A 10,239-nucleotide genomic window follows, 5' to 3' on the forward strand; every position below is an offset into this window, starting at 1 on the left:
ATACTGATCTGAAACAGTGAATACTATGATGCTGTTCCAAAGTGATTCCAAGCAATTTGGTTTCTGATTTAAGTCAAGCTGCTGCTGCTGCTAAGTCGCATCAGTCATGTTCAATTCTGTGCGACCCCATAGACGGCAGCCCACCAGACTCCTCTGTCCCTAGGATTCTCCAGGCAAGAATACTGGAGTGGGTTGCCATTTCCTTCTCCAATGCATGAAAGTGAAATGTGAAAGTGAGGTTGCTCAGTCATGTCCAACTCTTTGCGACGCCATGGACTATAACCTACCAGGCTCCCCCATTCATGGGATTTTCCAGGCAAGAATACTGGAGTGGGTTGCCATTTCTTTCTCCAATGCATGAAAGTGAAAAGTGAAAGTGAGGTTGCTCAGTCATGTCCAACTCTTTGCGACGCCATGGACTGTAACCTACCAGGCTCCCCCATCCATGGGATTTTCCAGGCAAGAGTACTGGAGTGGGGTGCCATTGCCTTCTCCTAAGTCATGCTAGTGTGGTTTGTTGATGAGCAGTAGTCACAGAAGTTAGGGGAAAAGGCTAAGTGCTGGCAATCAGGGGAGCTATGTTCTAGCCTCAACTCTACCACTGCTTCACTACCAGAAGCTTGAACAAGTTACTTAAATTTCTCAAAGCATTTTGTATTTTTTCCCCTCTGTTAAATGAAGATAAAAATCATTGCCCTACTTATCCCATGCTCTTGTGAAGCAATAGACGTATGAAACAGATGTGCATAATTAACAGTGCTCTACAAATGTATCATTTTTGCCATTATTATTATTTATGAATAATGTCCTTTCAGATATCACCACTGAGAAAAGGAAATTTTGCCATCTACCTACTTCTTTCTTTTCTGAAGCTACTTGCTGCTCTATTTTCTGACACTTGTCCCTACCAGTTTAGGTAACTCTCTGAGCTCAAGCTCCTATCCACCAGAGACGATCAGATGGATTCAGAAAGTACAAATGTTGGCTTGGTGTCATGGTGTACATTGCTTCCTTCCTGAGACGTGCAGAGCTGTTGAGTTCTAATGAAGCCATCAAGATCACTGAATGCTGTCCTTAAGCTTCTTCTCTTCCTATTCCTTTTATTCTCTTTTGCCCCTTATCAGTATTCTAATTTGCTTTTTGTATGGCTCCTAATGTCTTCTTCCTCCTTTTTTTCTGTCTCTTTTGTTCCAATCTGATAACACCTGCTGATATGAACACGATTAATTGTCACTTACCTGTTCTTATTGTCAGTAGGCTATGTTATTTCATTTTATTAAAAAAAAAACAAATTGGAATGATTCAGCTTTCATTGTCAAAAATAGTTTTTAAATCAATATGGCTATTAAAATCAGCATTGCTGAAATCTTATGTTAAACTGAGCATTTGTTTTACAACTCCAACCCTATTTAAGGATGGAGTCTTTGGGACTATATTCTCCCACATTTAATTTGCATTCAGTACTAGTTCGGTTTATTACCTAAAAACATAACAATCTTTTCCTGGCATTTTGAAAACTCTACAGAAAGACACTATAGCACTCATATTATGTTGTCTTTTCCACCACAACCTACTTAAACATATCAGTATAACAACAACTGGAAATTGATGGAGTACCACCCGCTAGGATTAAACTCTGGTTAAACAGTGACCTGAGTGGAAGGTTGATAATTCGAAAGTTAATAACTCAACATATTGGGTTGCCAAAAAGGTTCATTCAGGTCTTTCTGAAAGGTGTCATGGAAAAACCTGAACAAACCTTTTGGCCAACCCAAATAATTTGGACCACTCAAGTTTGGAACATGGAATTTGTATTTCTTCTTTCTTAGGTATATGATTATGCTTTTAAAATTATTATTACACTGTTCTCAGATGGGCAGTTAGAAAATTTGAAAATTTTAAGCAAAATCCAAAATGTTCTTTTGCTGCCAGATTCTTGGAAAGTCAGTGTCTCTATTCTTGTGCACATTTTAATGGTATGATAACCTGTTGCCACCTTAAAGAATACAGTTTTGATGTATTAAGGGATACTTTTCTTTATCACCTTCTAATAATGTTTTTTCTCCATGTAATAATTCCCTTGAACCTTAATTATTTCACTCACATAATATTAATAAATTGCTTATATGCTATTGTTACGTGAGTCCAATCACTGCATCAGAGGTAGCTAAGAATTGCTCAGTAGAAGAGCGTATTACCATGCTTAGTAATGTTTTGATACACATCCACATTCACCAATGATCTTAACAAAACATTGCAAAAAGTAATAAAATTGCACTCAAAGAGAAAGCTGTGTCCAAGCATGTTTGGAATAATTTGAATTTGTTTTCACAAAGGTTCATGTTTCCAAATCCTTTGCTTGTTCCCATCCTAAAAATCTTAACAGACATTTATTACTCTTTAAGAGTCTAGATTTCAACAGGATGAACTTCTCCCACTTTACTATCTAAGCCACCATGCTGACTGCCAAGCCCTCAACCACAAAGACACCTAAAACATGCACACACTAGCATCTGGGCAAGATTTAGCAATTCCCAAGGTGACACATTGCAAATGCCAAGAAGAAATGCTCATTTCTGTGGGTCCCAAGCATCAACTCCAGTCTAAACAGGCTGTTTCCTTTAAACCACCCTCAGCAACCTTCCCACAGCTGCTTCTGGCCACAGAACTGCCACCACTAACAGGGTGGGGAGAGCAAAAATGGAAACAATCTGTTTTGCAAGCACTTTTCCAGCAAATTTCTGCTTCAGTACCTTAATGCCACCATCCAAGAATCAGCTGCAGTTGCTTTCTATCCACACTCAGAAATGGGGGATGCAATGAGCAACAACAGAATGGCAGAAACCTAAATCCTGTTCGCTTGAATTGTGCCACTGCTCGAATTAAAGTCTCTGAGCACAGTCAATTTTTAAATTACAGAAATACCAGGTCTGTTATGTTCAACTCACTTGCTCTCTTTCAAGAGGGTCTGTTACCTTTAGTTTTAAAGTGTTGTAAGTTGAAAGTGAAACACCACTTGAGGGACCCAGGTTCAGAATGATTATTATGGCGCTTCTGATTAGACCTCTTCGAAGTGTACACCAGATGACTTTATAAGCCACACTTAGCAGATGAACAATCCTTTGATCTTATCTAGTTCTCCATTAGCTCTACACCAGAAGGCAGTAGCTTTAAAGAAAGAAAAAAAAAATGACTTGACACAAGAGTTTATTTGTGTCATTTGAGACATTTGATGGGTGGACCACTGATGCAGATAATTCAAAACAATACATTTTCACAAAGTACAATTAAACACTATATGACATTATTGCCAATTGTCCTTCCTAGTTATATTTTTCTCTTTTCAGTGAGTTTATATAAATGTAAAAAGTAGTTTCTTTTGTATGTATACATATTCTTATATGTATGTAAGTATACATAGATATATATAACAAATACATTTTGTTGAATAGTAAAATCCAACAATTTACCTCCCCTACTGAATATGACCTTTCACAAATTATATGTTTATCTGACACACATGATTTTCTTCATTCCGTATCATCATGTCAGGGTTGGCAGTAATTGAACAATATATGTCATCAGTGGGGAAGTTTAAGCTGATTGTTTCTGAAAACTGGAAAAATATTTTACTCAGATCTTATCCTCATCCAAGTCCTATGGATTAGATATTCAATTAAAGTATTTGCTGCAAAAAATATAAATCCCACCCAACCTCTGTTTTTTAAAATCTATTTAGTTTTCTTAATCCATTTTGTATGTGTGTAATGTAAAGCAACATGTTTATTAATTCTGTTTATTATTTTAAGTTGAGTATTCATTTAACTCAGTTTATATATAATGGAGATCTGGATCAACTTCATCATTTTTCAATGTCAAGAAAAGAGCTAGAATTCCTAGACTGACTGTGATGAGGTCAGCCTGAACCTAGATTTCCCTCTCCCTGAACCTTCAGTGTCCTTCTTTATCCCCAACTCTTGGTATCCAAGTATAAAGGAGTTCTAGTGTCATTTAAAAAATTTTTAAAAAGTCCCTTTCCTTCAGGAGTTTATAATGCAATTGAGAGGTAATATATTCTTATATAACAGAGACACGAGTTAAAATGGATGCTGTTGTTCAGTTGCCAAGTCATGTCCAACTCTTTGCAACCACATGGACCGCAGCACACCAGGCCTCCATGTCCTTCACTATCTCCCTGAGTTTCCTCAGACTCACGTCCATTGAGTCAGTGATGCCATCCAACCATCTCATCCTCTGTCGTCCCCTTCTCCTCCTGCCCTCAATCTTTCCCAGCATCAGGGTCTTTTCTAATGAGTCAGTTCTTCACATTAGGTGGCCAAATTATTGGAGTTTCAGCTTCAGCATCAGTCCTTCCAATGAATATTCAGGGTTGATTTCCTCTAGGATTGACTGGTTTGACCTCCTTGCTCTCCAAGGGACTCTCAAGAGTCTTCTCCAACACCACAGTTCAAAAGCATCAATTCTTTGGTGCTCAGCCTTCTTTATGGTCCAACAGTCACATTCATACATGACTACTGGAAAAACCATAGCTTTGACTATATGGATATTTGTCAGCAAAATGATGTCTTTGCTTTTTAAAACTCTGTCTAGGTTTGTCATAGCTTTCCTTCTAAGGAACAAGTATCTTATAATTTCAAGGCTACAGTCACCATTTGCAGTAATTTTAGAGACCAAGAAAAAAGAAATCTGTCACTACTTCTACTTTTTTCCCTTGTATTTGCCATGAAATGATAGGATCAGATGCCATGTTCTTCATTTTTTTAATGTTGAGTTTTAAGCCAGCTTTTTCACTCTCCTCTTTCACCCTCATCAAGAGGCCCTTTAGTTCCTCTTCACTTTATGCCATTAGAGTGGTATCATCTGCATATCTGAGGTTGTTGGTATTTCTCTGGTCAGTCTTTATTCCAGCTTGTGATTCCTTCAGCCTGGAATTTCTCATGATGTACACTGCATATAGGTTAAATAAGCAGGGTGACAATATACAACCTTGCTATACTCCTTTTTGAACCAGTCCACTGTTGCAAATGTGGTATCAATCGTGCATATTATTAGAAAGCATGAGAAGTAAATTTGGCAATGGATATGGAGATCTACATGGCAAAAGTGGATATAGTGCAAGGAAGTGAGAAATGGATGTGGGTTAATTGAGAAGAGTGGAAGAGGGCTTTTGATGTCTATGATTCAGCCAAGGAATCAGAGACATCATGTCCTAGATGTTGACTGCAAGCTTGCAATCAGTCAGTGCTTAATTTATATAGCATCTTATAGCTTACAAAGTACTTTTACCTACATTATTTCATTTGCTTTTCAGAATTGCATTATATGAACAGAAGAAGTGTTAATAATCCCTACCTGGAAAATAAAGGACGTGAGGGGTAGAGAAGTTTGTGGTCAAGTTTTAATTTCCACAGTAAAAAAGTGACAGGGCTAGAATCCAATGCTTGGCCATCCAACTCAGGATTCTCTCCTGCAGTGTGTGGACCCACCCTTTCAGGTTGCCAAACTTTCCCCTAGATTCTCAGAGGAGGCTTTTTCCTTCTCAGTCAGACCCTTTCTTCAGGAACCCATCAAAGCACTGTTCAGCTAAATGTTGAACTCCCAGGGATGGCGGAGCCTGGTGGGCTGCCGTCTATGGGGTCGCACAGAGTCGGACACGACTGACGCGACTTAGCAGCTGCAGGCTCACTCAAAAGCTTCCTTTCACTGTTGTTTCACTTATAGTTTAGAGTCACTCATGATCGAGGACCCCTCTGGTGATTCCTGAAATCTCTAAGTCCAGGTCCAAAATATTTCGTATTTTTTCTGTGTCTGCTTTTATGGCAGACAGGTGTATGGCAGCTCCCTCAGAGCTTTTCTTCATGCTTCAGACCTCAGAAATTGTTTCCGATCTGTTTAGTCAGCATGTTTTCTTCCTATTTAAATCCTAGCCCACCTTAGGCCATACCTTCACGGACATTCTAAAAATGTATATATTATCTTTCTTTTCTAAGCTTCTCATATGCTTATTGCCTTTTCATTCATGTACCTATTAGTTTTCATACACCTTTGAGAAGAGTGTCCAAATCTTCTGCTTCTTCTGTATTCTCCATAGCAGGGAGCCCATGGACTTTTAACAAATGTTTCTTGGTTAATGCATCTCGGCCTCTGTTTCTATGTCAACAAAATGAAATAGCATGGTTATACTGTGAGAGCTTCATACTAAAATTAAATTCATCCTTAAAATGACCATCAACAAATATGATTTATTATCATTCATTTAATAGGATTTTATATATGTTAAAGATTCTGCTTTTTAAAACCTTTTCTTTTTAACTTTTAAGAAAGCAGTATAGTTTCATTCACTTAATTTTATAAAATTGGAGCTAACCTATTTAGATCTCAAAACAACTATAGCTGTCCCTTGGGCTTTACCAGTTTGATTGGAATTATCAATATTCTGATCTACTTTTAGTGAGAAAATATGAATCTATAATACAGATTCTGAAGAAACTAAAAGAGATTTTTTTTGTGTGTCTGAGGGAAGCTATAGCACTATACAAATTAGCTGTACCTTTCCATAAGCTACCTGGGAGTTATGTATACACAGGCCAATTGAATTGAGAAATTAAACCAAAAAGTTTGCAAGTTACACAGACCATGTGATGATGCTGTCTTTAGGATAATCTACTCCTCTTCATTAATCTATTGCAAAAATAAACAGTTTTATTACTTTGTTCCTAGCATTTGTGCACGATGGTAACTAGTTCCAAAATTTTTACTAAATGTATATATTAGATTGTGATCCTTTACAATGATATTTCATTCATCACTGAGCCAGTGTTAAATTCCTAGTGTTCCATGTGCTATTTTAAGCTAGGGTAAAATTTCTACCATCTATATTAGTTTCAGCAAATGAACAAACCGCAATTCTGTAGTTTTCCACTATATTATTTTAAGCTTAATGTTATTAGAAGCTATTGTGCTTGAAGACAAAGGCAATCATGTCCCACAGCCAATTCTGAAGGCAATAGGAAATTGAGAAAGTAGTTTAATAAACAGATGCTTCCTTTGCCTTTTTAAAGAAAATCATATTTATTTGAGCAGCTTTCTCTATGTAATACAATCTGCATGTTTAAAAGGCAATCATTTTCCCAGTTTATTCTCTTAAATGAAATCACAACTGCTCATAGAAGTATTCCCTTGCCTCACCCCATCTTATCACTCTGATGTGTCAAGTTAGGCGGAAAAGAGATAGGGAGTGAAATTCCAGAAGTGCTTAGGATTTAGAAGAGCAACTGAAGTTTTAAATAGCTCTCTTGATTATGTATTTTTTTTTAGAATTTTTACAAGAGCAAACTACAGGGGGCAGCAAATATTAACAGGCTCTGAGGATCATACTAAACCTTGGAATTAAGGAGTGCTGGACTACTCAGCTTCTGCTTGATGGAAATGCCCAACTTTAACGTGAAACATACAGTGTCCTCATGGCTTTGGTTTCATGATACATTAGAGTTAAATCTAGAAGGCTTTTTCCCATTCATCTTTGCATAGCAAGTTGAAGTCCAGAGGAGTCTGTCACATTTCAACATGGTTTTTGTCTTCTTTAAATTTCACAATCGAGTGTGATGTGCTGAAGTGATACGGATTAAACAGCTTGGGATCATCTGAGTGTTAAAGTGAGGGCAGTCACACAAGAGTTGTACACGTGGAGGGATGTGAAGGGCATTTTAGTCTGTTTTGTTTCCACAGAGTGAGTTGTGTGCTGCTGAAATTTCCTGAAACATCTTCTGCACTCTTTGAAGGATTTATTATCTGAGAGACAGTTTCCAAACACTTGGCGTATTTACAACCAAATCCACTATCCCTGAGTCTCTCATATGAAACTCATAGTCTGTTCTTAATAAAGACAGAGAAAGTGAACACATATTACCTCTTAATAGTGCTGGACTTGACTTATACTTCTTATTTTGAGGACCAGAGAGAGAGAGAGAGAATGCCAGACTCTCTTCCAAGTGCTTTGATCTTATATCTTGGTGCATCCTAGAAAATAATATCTCACAGAAGCTTGGCATGGTCTACTCTCTCTCTTCTGGGAAAGTATAAGAACCAGGGATGGAAGCATTGTCCTTCATCTACCTCAGACCCTGTGTTTAAAAATCTCAATGGCCACTAGGAAGGTTGCAGTATTCTTTAATTGTTGATATGGTCACATAGAGTAAGAGCCCCACACAAGACTTAAAGACAGAAGCCAAATCTGTTTCAAAAATAAAACATGAAAATGTCAAGCTTGTGACAATACCCATGCAAGAGGACGCACACAAAACTGGAATAAGAAATGAGGAGATTGAATTCATGTTTTGGTTCTGCCTCAGCAGATCTGCTGTGATCCCTGGCTTCAAATTCTTAACACTACCAACTGACGCCATCACCTATCTGTAATTCTTCATTTAACTGGCTTCTGTGTTTCCTTTTTACATAATGAAATATTACAAGTAAACATCAAGATACAGGAAGTATCATAAAAACACCTGGAAACCCATCAACTCAGAGTAAATAAATATTAATTTGCCATACCATCCTCAGCTCTTTTTTCTTCATCAAATAGCATTTTTACAGATTTTATTAGAGTATAACATACATTCAGAAGAGCAAGCATTTAGAAAGTGTACAATTCAACAACTTGTCATAAAACGAAAACACCTATATAACCAGAATCCAGATCAAGAAAGAAGACATTCCAGCATCCAGAAGCCCTGCTCTGTAGGATGCAATGGCTTTGTTTTTTTTATTTTAATAAATCACAAGCATGTACTCTTGGTCTCTGGTTTCATTTCTGCAAATTCATGCTTATGGGATTCATCCAGACAGTTGCATGTGGCGGCAGATCACATATTCTTGTTGCTGCCTGGTATTCCTTTCTGTATGTATTTTCTAAACTACTATAAAATAAAACATAGGATGTAATAAAGTTTGAGGGGTGCTTCCTTCTATTTTTTAACTTATTCTATGTATGTAGAGGCATCCATTTATACATATCATTCAAAAGCTTGCATCCCCTCTCTCAATATTTTGCTACAGATGTGCTTCCACTTTAATACATGCATACTAGGTCCATTTGCATTTCTGAATAGTGTTCCACTGAAAGTTTAACACATTTAAACATCTATATTCTGTTGATGGCCACTGAGGTTCTATTCTCCTGGTGCACATATATGGTGCGTAACTGGAAGCATAGTCATTGGTGAGGGAGTTTGCACACTTTACCATTACTGCATGGTGCTAAATGCTCCTTGAGCCAGTGTCGTAGAAAGCTATAGCAGCTCTTGCTGCTCCACGCATGCCAACACTTAGAATTAGCAGATTTCTGTATTTATTTGTGGTTTATTGATTTTTGCCATTTGGGGGGTGGGCATGGAATGGCATGCCTTTGATGACTGGTGATGTTGAATGTTGACTGTGTAGACCACAAGAAACTCTGGAAAATTCTTAAAGAGATGGGAATACCAGACCACCTGAAAAATCTGTATGCAGGTCAGGAAGAACTGGATATAAACAGTTAGAACTGGATATAAAACAACAGACTGGTTCCAAATAGGGAAAGGAGTATGCTAAGGCTGTATATTGTCACCCTGCTTATTTAACTTATATGCAGAGTACATCATGAGAAATGCTGGGCTGGATGAAGCACAAGCCGGAATCAAGATTGCCAGGAAAAATATCAATAACCTCAGCTATGCAGATGACACCACCCTTATGACAGAAAGTGAAGAAGAACTAAAGAGCCTCTTGATGAAAGTGAGAGGAGAGTGAGAAAGTTGGCTTAAAGCTCAACATTCAGAAGACAGACCATGGCATCTGGTCCCATCACTTCATGGCAAACAGATGGGGAAACAGTGGAAACAGTGAGGGACTTTTGGTGGGGGTGGGGCTCCAAAATCACTGCAGATGATGACAGTAGATGTGAAATTAAAAGACGCTTACTTCTTGGAAGAACAGTATGACTAACATAGACAGCATACTAAAAAGCAGAGACATTACTTTGCCAACAAAAGTCCATCTAGTCAAGGCTATGGTTTTTCCAGTGGTCATGTATGGATGTTAGAGTTAGACTATAAAGAAAGCTGAGTGCCAAAGAATTTATGCTTTTGAACTATGGTGTTGGAGAAGACTCTTGAGAGTCCCTTGGACTGTAAGGAGATCCAACCAGTCCATCCTAAAGGAAATCAGTCCTGAATATTC

The sequence above is a fragment of the Muntiacus reevesi genome, chromosome 17, assembly GCF_963930625.1.
Source record: "Muntiacus reevesi chromosome 17, mMunRee1.1, whole genome shotgun sequence".
In the NCBI taxonomy this organism is placed as follows: domain Eukaryota; kingdom Metazoa; phylum Chordata; class Mammalia; order Artiodactyla; family Cervidae; genus Muntiacus; species Muntiacus reevesi.